General features: G+C 42.8%; 1 long non-coding RNA gene across 24 annotated transcripts in view; it reads left to right on the top strand.

The window, feature by feature from the left end:
- The first annotated feature begins 1,176 nt into the window (after positions 1 to 1,176).
- The window catches only part of LOC131901313 (uncharacterized), a 126,155-nt gene continuing 116,971 nt past the window's right edge, over positions 1,177 to 10,360 (top strand). For 9 of the 24 annotated variants that reach the window (XR_009376478.1, XR_009376484.1, XR_009376489.1 and 6 more), the window contains exons 1-3: positions 1,178 to 1,380; positions 2,713 to 2,873; positions 7,894 to 8,044. This is a non-coding gene — a long non-coding RNA (uncharacterized LOC131901313). Of the gene's footprint in view, positions 1,381 to 2,712; positions 2,874 to 7,893; positions 8,045 to 10,360 lie in introns of all 24 variants that reach the window. The other 15 variants (XR_009376492.1, XR_009376495.1, XR_009376490.1 and 12 more) reach the window with 6 other exon arrangements.

Raw genomic sequence — 10,360 nt, 5'->3', positions numbered from 1 at the left:
CAAGAAATGAGAACATTTTTATAGGAGTATAAAAAAATGAGCAAACCCATAGTTATCTACCTTTTAGAGGCAGTGCATTAGGAGAGAGACTGTCCCTTCCTGGCAGCTCTGAGTGCCCTGAGCTGTCAGTGAGGAAGGGGTGGTTAATCTGATGACTAAGCTTTGTCCTGCATGACTTTTCCATCAATGTGAGCGTCTGAAGCATCCAGAAAGTACTTGGGCAACCCCTACACCACCTGTCTGCCTGTGGATAGTACCAGTTTTCCTCTGACTCTGACAAAAGAGGACTGAAGACTCAGAATCCAAGTCACATCATGGGCAACAGTGAATAATCCCAATGAGGTTGTCTTGTGGGTCACCTTGTGCAGGGAGGCAGAGGAAACCAGCTGACCTCTGAGACACCCACTACCTATAGAGAGTTGGTAGAACTGAGAGCCACTGTAGCTGAAGTTTTCCTGTGTCCTGGCCTACTGTCAGTGGGGACAAATCTCTCCCACTCACGTCCCCCAAGTAAACATACAAAGACTTAATTTACTTATAAACTGTACGGTAGTGGCAGGCTTTTTGCTATCTGTTCTTATATTTTAAATTAACCCATTTCTATAAATCTATACCTTGCCAAGTGGCTGGTGACTTTCCGGTATCTTAACATCTGCTTCTCATCCTGGCATCTGGCAGCTTCTCCCTGCCTCAGCCTTCCACTTCCCAGAATTCTCCTCTCTGTTTGTCTTGCCTATCATACTTCCTGCCTGGCTACTGGCCAATCAGCATTTTATTTATCAATCAATCATAGTAATACATTCACAGTACAGAGAACATCTCACAGAAAGCCACAGTGGGCCACTTATCTGGGCCTTCAGATCCTGCTAGAGTAGTCTCTCATCAGCCAGTCACTTTCTGAACATTCTTCTTATTGATTAGAGATCATAAGGAAGGGAAGAGCCATTCCCTGGGATGTTTTTGAAAAGTGAGTCTTGAACTCCCTACAAATAAGTAATGAAAAGGTTCTAATGAGGCAGAGAGAGAGATCTCTGGCTTTGTAAGTTAGAGGTACTAAATGGCATCCCCTGTGTCTCTGAGAATAATCCTGGAAAGGACAACTACTGGCTAATTGGGGAAGAGCTCAGTAGCACATAGGTGAGGGCTGTTGGCAGTTACCCTAACAGTCACTTCCCTGAACATTCTAACGTACCCTGGAGATCCCTGAGCATCCTCTTGGTGTCACCACTGTTGAGGCAACGCCAACTGCCATTTAGGGCATTTGTACAGTGCCTCTGGGATTCACAAAGATATTTGGTGAGACTGAGAGAGGTACTTGGGAGAGAATGGACAGTCTAGAGAAGAGAGAGAAGCAGAAGGAAGCTAGTCATCTGTCTCAGGGTAAACATCAAGAAATAAATATTCCAGGGGAAGGTGCAGTCAGTTTTGTGCAGGGGATGCGGAGCTCCCTGGAGGAGGTAGGTCTTGAGCTGAGCCTTTCATGTATGGGACTCAGCAGCTGGGAGACTCTGGGAAACAATGGGCCTATCCTGCATCTCTGGGTTCCTAAATAGCAGACACAGAGATGGATTTCTGAGGGTTTGTTTGGCAGAGATCCTGGAATTATCAAGTCTGCAGCTACTGTGCTGGGAGAGCTCCTTAATTTCACTCCAAGTGGAAACAGGGCAGCAAGAGGCACAGGATGATAGATGAGGGATCCCTGTCAGGATAGGGTGTTGCTGAACTTTACCCTCAGTGGATTCCTTTATGTTCCATGGATATCTGATGCTATTGACAGGCAGATTAACTCCCCTGGCATTCACCAAGATCCCAGTCATTCAGTTGCTCTTGGTCCTAGACACAGGTGGTCAGGGCTTGGTGCTGCTAAGCACTACGAACTGCAGGACTTAACTTACATCATATCAGATATGAGCTGGCGTTGTCCTCCAGACCAGAATTGCTAGACTAGTTTATGGCTTCCAGGGCCCATGGGGCTGCAGTGGGTATGGAGGCACATATCCAGACATTGTGGTGGGGGACAGGGATATGGCTTATGTGCCCCAGCTTGAGGATAGCTGCCCTGTTCCTTCGGGGCTCCACAGACTCCAAACATTTCTTCTTCCTCAGGCCTCTACTTGGGATTTATTTTAAGTATTTAGCTTTAGGAGGAATGGCTTCCCCAACAGAAGTGTTACAGCTCTGCCCCAGCAGGCAAGGTTTCCACAGTACAAATGTAACAGCTCTGTTCTGGTAGGGGAAATTTTCCCAATGCAAGTGTTATAGCTCTATTCTGAAAGGTATCCTGGAAATCAGGAGACAAGAAATACCACAAAGTCACACCACACAACATGCCTCACACAATATATTTATTGGGAGAGAAAACCCCAAGAGGATGGCTCCTCTGCTTGGGTGAGAAACCACAGGGAATTGAACAGAAGGCAGGCTATATATGGAGTTTCTTGAGAGTGGGGAACTTTCCAGTTTGGCCTGGGGTTGGTGGGACTTTTGTGGACTGATCTTGGCGCAAGCTCAGAGATTGGTAGGATTGTTTTTCCTGACCCTGGTCATGGCCTTGGAACCAAGTCCGGGTCAGAATGTTCTTTCCTTGCCCTGGTCTTAAGGCTTTCATGGTTAAGTTCTTTCCATGACCCTTTTACTCTACACTTAGCATTATCTCTCCTGGCCCTATGTCATTCAACTATATAATTACACTTGTGTTTTATCTACCTCCAGGAACTACTGGAAAGGCATCATCTCAACTCTCCCCTCACTTAGCAGGATCTGAGGATGAACAAGGTGGAAAAACTGACCATTCAGCTATAGATGAGGACCTGTTAGAGGAATGAACTACCTGGAATCCTGGACCATGATACAAACAATGATTTGAAAAGCAGGTAGTTGTTATGCCTAATTCTCTGTTGCCTGTCTTGAAACCACTGTGTCAAGCCCAGGATTCCTCAGAGAAAGGATGAACTCCATGGTGTCCTCATGCCCAAACTAATTTTCCCAAGTGCATCTGAGAGACAGAACTTGATGCCCGGGTAGGGGTGAGATGGGGACACAGGCTGTTCTGCTTCATTCCAATGAAAAGCAGAGCCTGTGGCCTGTATCACAGTCTGGGTATAGGAACAGTAGTGTGTGTCATGCATTTCAAGATGTCCTGACAGGTGTTGGCTTGTGGGAAATACAAGGTGCTATTAGTTTGTGGTGAGACTTTGTACTTGACTAGCAGGTGATTGTGTGCTGATGGCTCTTGGTAGAGTGTCTCATAGTAGGGATGGTGGGTGTTAGGATAACTAAGGGGGAATTATAGGAGAGAGTGAAAAAAAAAGAACACATCAGAGGGTAACATGGTCAAAGTCATACTTTGAATGCAATGACAGTCAACAGGATTTGGATTATGTGTACTTAGACATAAGGATGAAATCCACTCAACAGTTCTGTCCAGGTAAGTGTGCCCCACAGCTGATGAGTCAGTGAGAAAGGGGTAGCTTGAGATGTCCTTGAAGACTGACAGGCCTGCAACAAGACAGTTTTTAGTAAGAATTTGTAATTTAGTTCTCAGGCTTGGGCAGTGGGTGAGGGGAGTAAAGAGCTTTTGTCAAGGCTTATTGCTTATGTGCAAGAATTTTGGTAGTCTGATGATAATTATAATTTTAAGCCATGGTGGTCCAATAAGATACAGAGGGTTATTCCATTTTTGTATCTGTTGAGGTTTTCCTTGTTACTGAGTATGTGTTCAGTTTTAGATAAGGTTCCACGAGGTGCTGAGAAGGATTATTCTTTAGTATATGGGTGAAATGTTCTATAGATGTCTGTTAAGTCCATTTGAGTCATAACATCTGTTAGTTTTCCCTTCTTTCTCTGTTAAATTTCTGTCTGGTAGTCCTGCCCATTGGTGAGAGCTGGGTGTTGAAGTCTCCCACGATTAGTATGTGGGGTTTGATATGTGATATAAGCTTTAGTAATGTTTCTTTCACAAACATGATTGTCCTTGTATTTGGGGCATAAATGTTCAGAATTGAGACTTCATCTTGATGGATTTTTCCTGTGATGAATATGAAATGTCCTTCTCTATCTGTTTTGATTAATTTTAGTTTGAAATCTATTTTGTTAGAGATTAGGATAACAACACCACCTTGTTTCTTAGGTCTGTATGATTGGAAAATATTTTCCCAACCCTTTACTCTGAGGTAATATCTGTCTTTGAATTTGAGGTGTGTTTCTTGTATGTAGCAGAAGAAGGGATCCTGTTTTTGTATCTAAGCCTGTGTCTTTTTATAGGTGAATGGTATGAAGAGGTATTAATGACTAGTGATTGTTTTTCCTGTCATTTTTGGTTTTGTGGTTGTTGGTGGTGAGTATGTGTTTCCCTTCTTTGAGTTTTTCAGGTATGAGATTATCTATTGCCTGTGTTTCTGTGGGTGCAGCCTACTTCCTTGGGTTGGAGTTTTCCTTCTACTACTTTCTATAGGGCTAGATTTGTGGAAAGGTATTGTTTAAATCTGGTTTTGTCATGGAATATATTGTTTTCTCCATCTATAGTGAATGAAAGTTTTGCTTGGTATAGTAGTCTGGGCTGGCATCCATGGTCTCTTAGTTTCTGCAAAATGTCTGTCCAGGACCTTCTGGCTCTCAGGGTCTCCACTGAGATGTTGGATGCAATTCTGATAGGTCTGCCTTTATGTGTTACTTGGCCATTTTCCTTTGAATCTCTTAATAATCTTTCTTTATTCTGTATATTTGGTGTTTTGACTACTAAGTGGTGATGAGACTTTTTTTGGTTCAGTCTATTTGGTGTTCTGTAAGTTTCTTGTCTCTTCATAGGCATGTCCTTCTATAGGTAGGGAATATTTTCTATGATTTTGTTGAATATATTTTCTGTTCCTTTGAGCTGAAATTCTTCTGCTTCTTTTATCCCTATTATTCTTAGGTTTGGTCTTCTCATGGTACTCCAGATTCCTTGGTTGTTTTGTGTTAAGAATTTATTGGATTGACATTTTCTTGACTGATGAATCTATGTCCTCTGTCATATCTTCAATGCCTGAGATTTTTATTCCATCTCTTGTATTCTGTTTGTTATGCTTGCAGCTATAGTTCCTGTTCATTTACCCAGATTTTCAATTTCCAGAATTCCCTTGCTGTGTGTTCTCTATGTTGCCTCTATTTCAATTTTCAAGTCTTGAACCACTTCCTTCACTTATTTGATTGTTTTTTTCCTGGCTTTCTTTAAGGGATTTATTCATATATTTTCCAATTTTTTGTTTCTTTTATTCCATTTACTTAAGAGAATTTTTCATTTCCTCTTTAAGGGCCTCAATGTAAGAGTCTGTGTGTTTATTTTATAAGTGGGCTCTGGGACTGGCGGGACTTGGTGGCGGGAGCTGGAGAGAAATTCTCCAGCAACAAATCGTGCCCCACGTTGGGCGCCAGATGTTGGTGAAATTATTTAGGCCACTCCACGTAGTTAAAAGGAGATTTATTTAATGGCGTAACTTACAAATTAAGGGATAGGTAGGTCGCGGGGTCTGGGGAAGGTGTATCACAGTCCAGCGGTGTTCTCTGGAGCTCTCCTCTGTCTACCTCCACCATCCAGCGTCCTGGAACCAAGAGAGCGTTCGCCGATCCGGATCTCAGGTCCCCAGGCGCCTCCCTTGGCCCCGCCTTGTAGGCGTGACAGTTGCCGAAGTCTCAATGGGGGTTGGAACTTCCAGAACAAAGCTGGAATGGCTACCCACTACAGGCCTCTCTCATCTTTATAAAGTTATTTTGAAGGACATTTACTTCTACTTTATTTGCATTGGGGTGTTCAGATTTTTCTGTTGTGGAACCACTAGTTTCTAGTGGTGCCATATTGCTCTTTATGTGTTGAATGTATTCTTATACTGCCATTTACCCATCTAAGTTTAGGATAAATATAGGAACAGATATTGATTCTTGTGATGTCTTTCTTGGATGAGTCTTTTGTTCCTTTATTATCTTTTGCCCTGAAAAGCCAAGGGTTGTGGTGATTGGCTGATTGTCAGGTTGAGTAGGGTTGTGTCAGCTGAGGTTTGGGGGGTGCAGTTGAGTGCCTAGATATAGCATGTCATCCATTTCTTCTGGCTGGAGTGGGCTTTATTTGTGCCTATGGGCTGTGTTCTTCCAACTGGTGTGGGTTGTTCTTGTGCCTATGGAGTCTGTTCTTCCAACTGGTACAGCTTTTGCCTGTGCCTGTTCTTCCAAGTGGTGTAGGTGGTACTTGTGCTTATAGTATCAGCTGATGTTGACAGAGAAGGCTCCATCATGGGGGGCTGCTCTGTGGCAGGGTCCTGTGCTGTTGATCCCTTTGGGGAAGGGACCAAGTAGGCACAGAATCAATAACACAGATGCTGGGAGAATGTCAAAACAACAAGCTGAGTTTATTTAGGAAGAGGTAAGACTTATATACCCTCCACACTATCCTGGGGGGAGGTCTGATGAATATACACCTGCTGGTGTCACATGGCTGACTCTCATTGGTCCAGGTCATCTCCAGATCACATTTCAGCTGCTGTTGCTAAGGCCCTTAGGCAGACCCAGGTTGGCTCTCAGAAAGTATCTTTTTTTACTGGTTTGGACCAGCTGACCCTCAAGCCCTTTAGGGATGAGTCATCCCACACTGCTCTTCTTCCAGTTGGGGCAGATGGTACTTGTGCTCTAAGGGTTGCTGACTTTGAGGGGGATGGTTGGCCAGGGACTGGATGATGGACTCAGTGGGCTTGGGTGTGAGTTGGTCTTGGAGGTTGCAGGGTCCAGTGCGTGGCAGCTGTGGTGGCAAGGCTTGGCTGCAGGACTCTTCCTTGCTGGCTCATTGCTGGGGCTGAGATGGGAGTGGGGCATGGCTTGTGTCCCAGGGCCTAAGGCCTAGGGACTGGGGCAGTTCATCTGCAAGACCAGTCACTCAACTCTTCCTCCAAAAGGTGCAGGTTATGCTGGTGCAGCTAGGGGCTGCTGATTTTGCAGGGGATGATTGGCTAGGGAGGGAATTGAACTCACTGGAATTGCACCAGGATAAACACCTCTCTCCTTAGGCCAGTGATTCTCAGTCTTCCTAACACTGCAGCCCTTTATACAGTTCTTCATGTCATGGTGACCCCTCCCCAACTATAAAATTACTTTTACTTCATAACTGTAATTTTGATGTTGTTATGAATTGTAATGAAAATATCTGATATACAGGATGCCTGACACTTGACCCATGTGAAAGTGTCCTTGCACCGCCCCAAAGGGGTCATGGCCCACAAATTGAGAACCTCTCCCTTAAGCCATGCTTTCTGGATTTGCATAACTGTTTTATAAAATAGAATAAAATATTGTAGACAGAAGTCAAGTCAGGTAATTTACTATAGTAAACCAGCATATCATTTTACCTCTTAAGTCTTTATAGAGAAGCTTAAATAATAGTTAACATCAAGTTTATACACAGTAGTATCATCTGCTATGGGAAAGCTAATGTACATTTTGCTACCTGGTGTAATTCATAAAAATGATGAGGTAGAGATAAGTATTTTTTATGAGTACAGAACAAGGTCATCTTTTAACTTTACTTGAAAATGTCAGGTGAGTGAGATCAGAGTCAATCAGTTACCTAAGCAAAATAGATCCATGGCAAGTACAGCCTCAGATGGCAAACATACCTTACAGCTTTCTATAAACAAGCCCAGTTCCCTATAGTACTCATTCCAAAACTATTATCAAATATCCATTCTTGAGCAATCATGAAACTATTAAAAACAGTTTCAAATATTAGAGGAAGTACTTGCTCCCCTTAGTGAAGAGACTTTCATGGCTTAGGGGCAATAATATGACAAGAGGCAGAATAATGGATCCAAGTTATATTGTGTGGCAAATGGCACTATAAATATTTACTTAAGATCTTCCTTACTCATCTAGACAAAGGCTGAATGGCAGTAACGCTCTTTAAGTTCACAAAGCATTTGGACTACCTACTTCCTAACAATCTCCTGTAAGTCCTGTTTGAAACGGTGTGGCCTCCTCTTGGATGCTGATTCTGATTTTAGTCAAGGATGAATCAAAGACATTGGTGTGTATACTAATTTCCACATATACAATTTTACATCACTTTACTGATGTAATAGTAATTTCATTAGATATACAACACAGATTGATTATACTTTGCCTTGTCTTGGTTACTATATGCATATGCTGTGCCTAAAAACTAAAAATATTAATATTATGATACTATTATCACTTTTATACTGAAAACCAAAAATTCAAAATTCAAAGCCCTGGCTTTGAACTCCAAGTATCAATGTGAACACAAAGAAATTTTTATCTTCTTCATATATAGAAAAATCTCAAATGTAATAGCATTGTAAGACTGTAAAATGTTCAAGTCCAAATGTCAGATGTCATTTATGTCAATTATAGGTTTAAATATTTGAGTAATTTTATTGTTCATCTTGTCAATTTTGAGTAAGTTCACCAATTGCAATTACAGGGATTTCTCATAAAACAGCACAGCATCCAGCCTGTATGTATCCTTGTTATGGACTTGAGTTATACCAGCAATATGAACTCTATCCCCATTCAGCTGCCAGTGCTCAGGATATACAATGGACATGTTAGACTTCATAGATAGAGCATGCAGTCACAAAACCTAAACCATGAGAAACTACAAACCAAATAGTCAGAGTTCCTCCACACCCCAGAAAACTGTCAAGGACATAGGAGACAGAAAGGAAATGTGTAGGTTCTGAGTATTATGACAACAAAAACAGTAAACTTCAAGAACAAGAAAGTGACTCGGGATTTAGAGTTTGATGACAATAAAGACAGTCATGTGTAGTGATATATTATGTACCCTAATAAAATTTGCCTGAAGATCAGAGAACAGAACAAGGCACTAGATTAAAAAGCAAGGCCAGGCAGTGGTGATACATACCTTTAATCCTAGCACTCGGGAGGCAGAGATCCTTCTGGATCTCTGAGAGTTCAAAGTCACCCTGGACTACATGAGATTGATCCAGTCTAGGAGGGAAACAGAGCCAAACAGTTGTGGCACACACCTTTAATGCCAGTACTTGGGAATCACACACCTTTAATCCTAGCACTAGGAAGGAAGTAATATGGCTGGGCAGAGAAAGGTATATAAGGCATGAGGAGACAGGAACTAGCCTTTTTTTAGCTTGAGGCTTTTCAGATGGAGAGCCTTTCAAGCTGAGGACTCAAAGGCTTTCAGTCAGAGGATTCCTGGAGATAGGATCTCGCCTTCCATTTGGCCTGAGGATTCAGTAGCAGATTCGTGCAAAGATATTAGGTGACTATAAGACTCAGCAAAGTGGTTGCTACTGATGGGAGAAAGGACACTGCCATTGGATGGGGCACCTGAGGGGCTTCTGAGGGACCAGAAAGTTCTCTGTTAAATCTGCGAGTTGATTGTGAGACATCCATTTATCATGAGTCACTTAATGCTGCATTTGTTTGGGGTGTTTTACCAGTTTGCTTTTAAAATACAGCAAGGGCTGTGGTTGGGGGATACGGCTTAAATGAGAAAGAAACTGTACAAGTCTGATGAGTTCAACACCAGCATTCACTTAAAAATTCAGAAAAGTGGCACACATCTGTGATTGCCTCACTCCTGTCAGAGGTATGTAGGGCAGAGATTGGAAATTGTCTGGAAGCTGGAAGGCCAGCTGGACTAGAGTACACAGTACATCCTAGAAACAAGAGAGGCCTGCCTCAACATGGTAGAAGGGGAGAGCAAACTCCTGAACGATACCCTCTGACATGCACAGTGTCCCAGTCAGGGTTCTGTTGCTACAATGAAAAACCATGACTAAAGCAAATTGAGGAAGAAAGCAATTATCTGACTTACACTTCCACATCACTGTTCCTCACTGAAGGAAGCCAGGACCAGAACTCAAACAGGACAGGATCCTGGAGGCAGGAGCTGATGCAGAGCCCATGGATGGTGCTACTTACTGGCACACTCACCACAGCTTGTTCACCCTACTTTCTTTACTTTTCTTTTTTTTTCAGCTGAAGATTGAACCCAGGGCCTTGCACTTGCTAGGCAAGCGCTCTACCACTGAGCTAAATCCCCAACCTCACTCTACTTTCTTAAACAGCCCAGGACCAACAGACCAGGGGTGACCCCACTCACAATGGGCTGGTCCCTCCCATGTTAATCAATACTTAGGAAAATGCTCTACAGGCTTTCCCACACCCTGATCATATGGAAAAATTTTAGAAATATAGATCTCTTCTCTTGGAACCCTAGCTTTTGCCAGGTTGTTATAAAATTGGACCTCACAATATATAAGCTGTGGGATGTGAATGCCTGCCTTCACACACACACACACACACACACACACACACACACACACACACACACCAA

Source organism: Peromyscus eremicus, unplaced genomic scaffold (assembly GCF_949786415.1).
Source record: "Peromyscus eremicus unplaced genomic scaffold, PerEre_H2_v1 PerEre#2#unplaced_71, whole genome shotgun sequence".
NCBI classification, from domain to species: Eukaryota; Metazoa; Chordata; class Mammalia; order Rodentia; family Cricetidae; genus Peromyscus; species Peromyscus eremicus.
The sequence above is the reverse complement of the archived record's forward strand: the minus strand, read 5'-3'. Positions and strand labels throughout refer to the sequence as shown.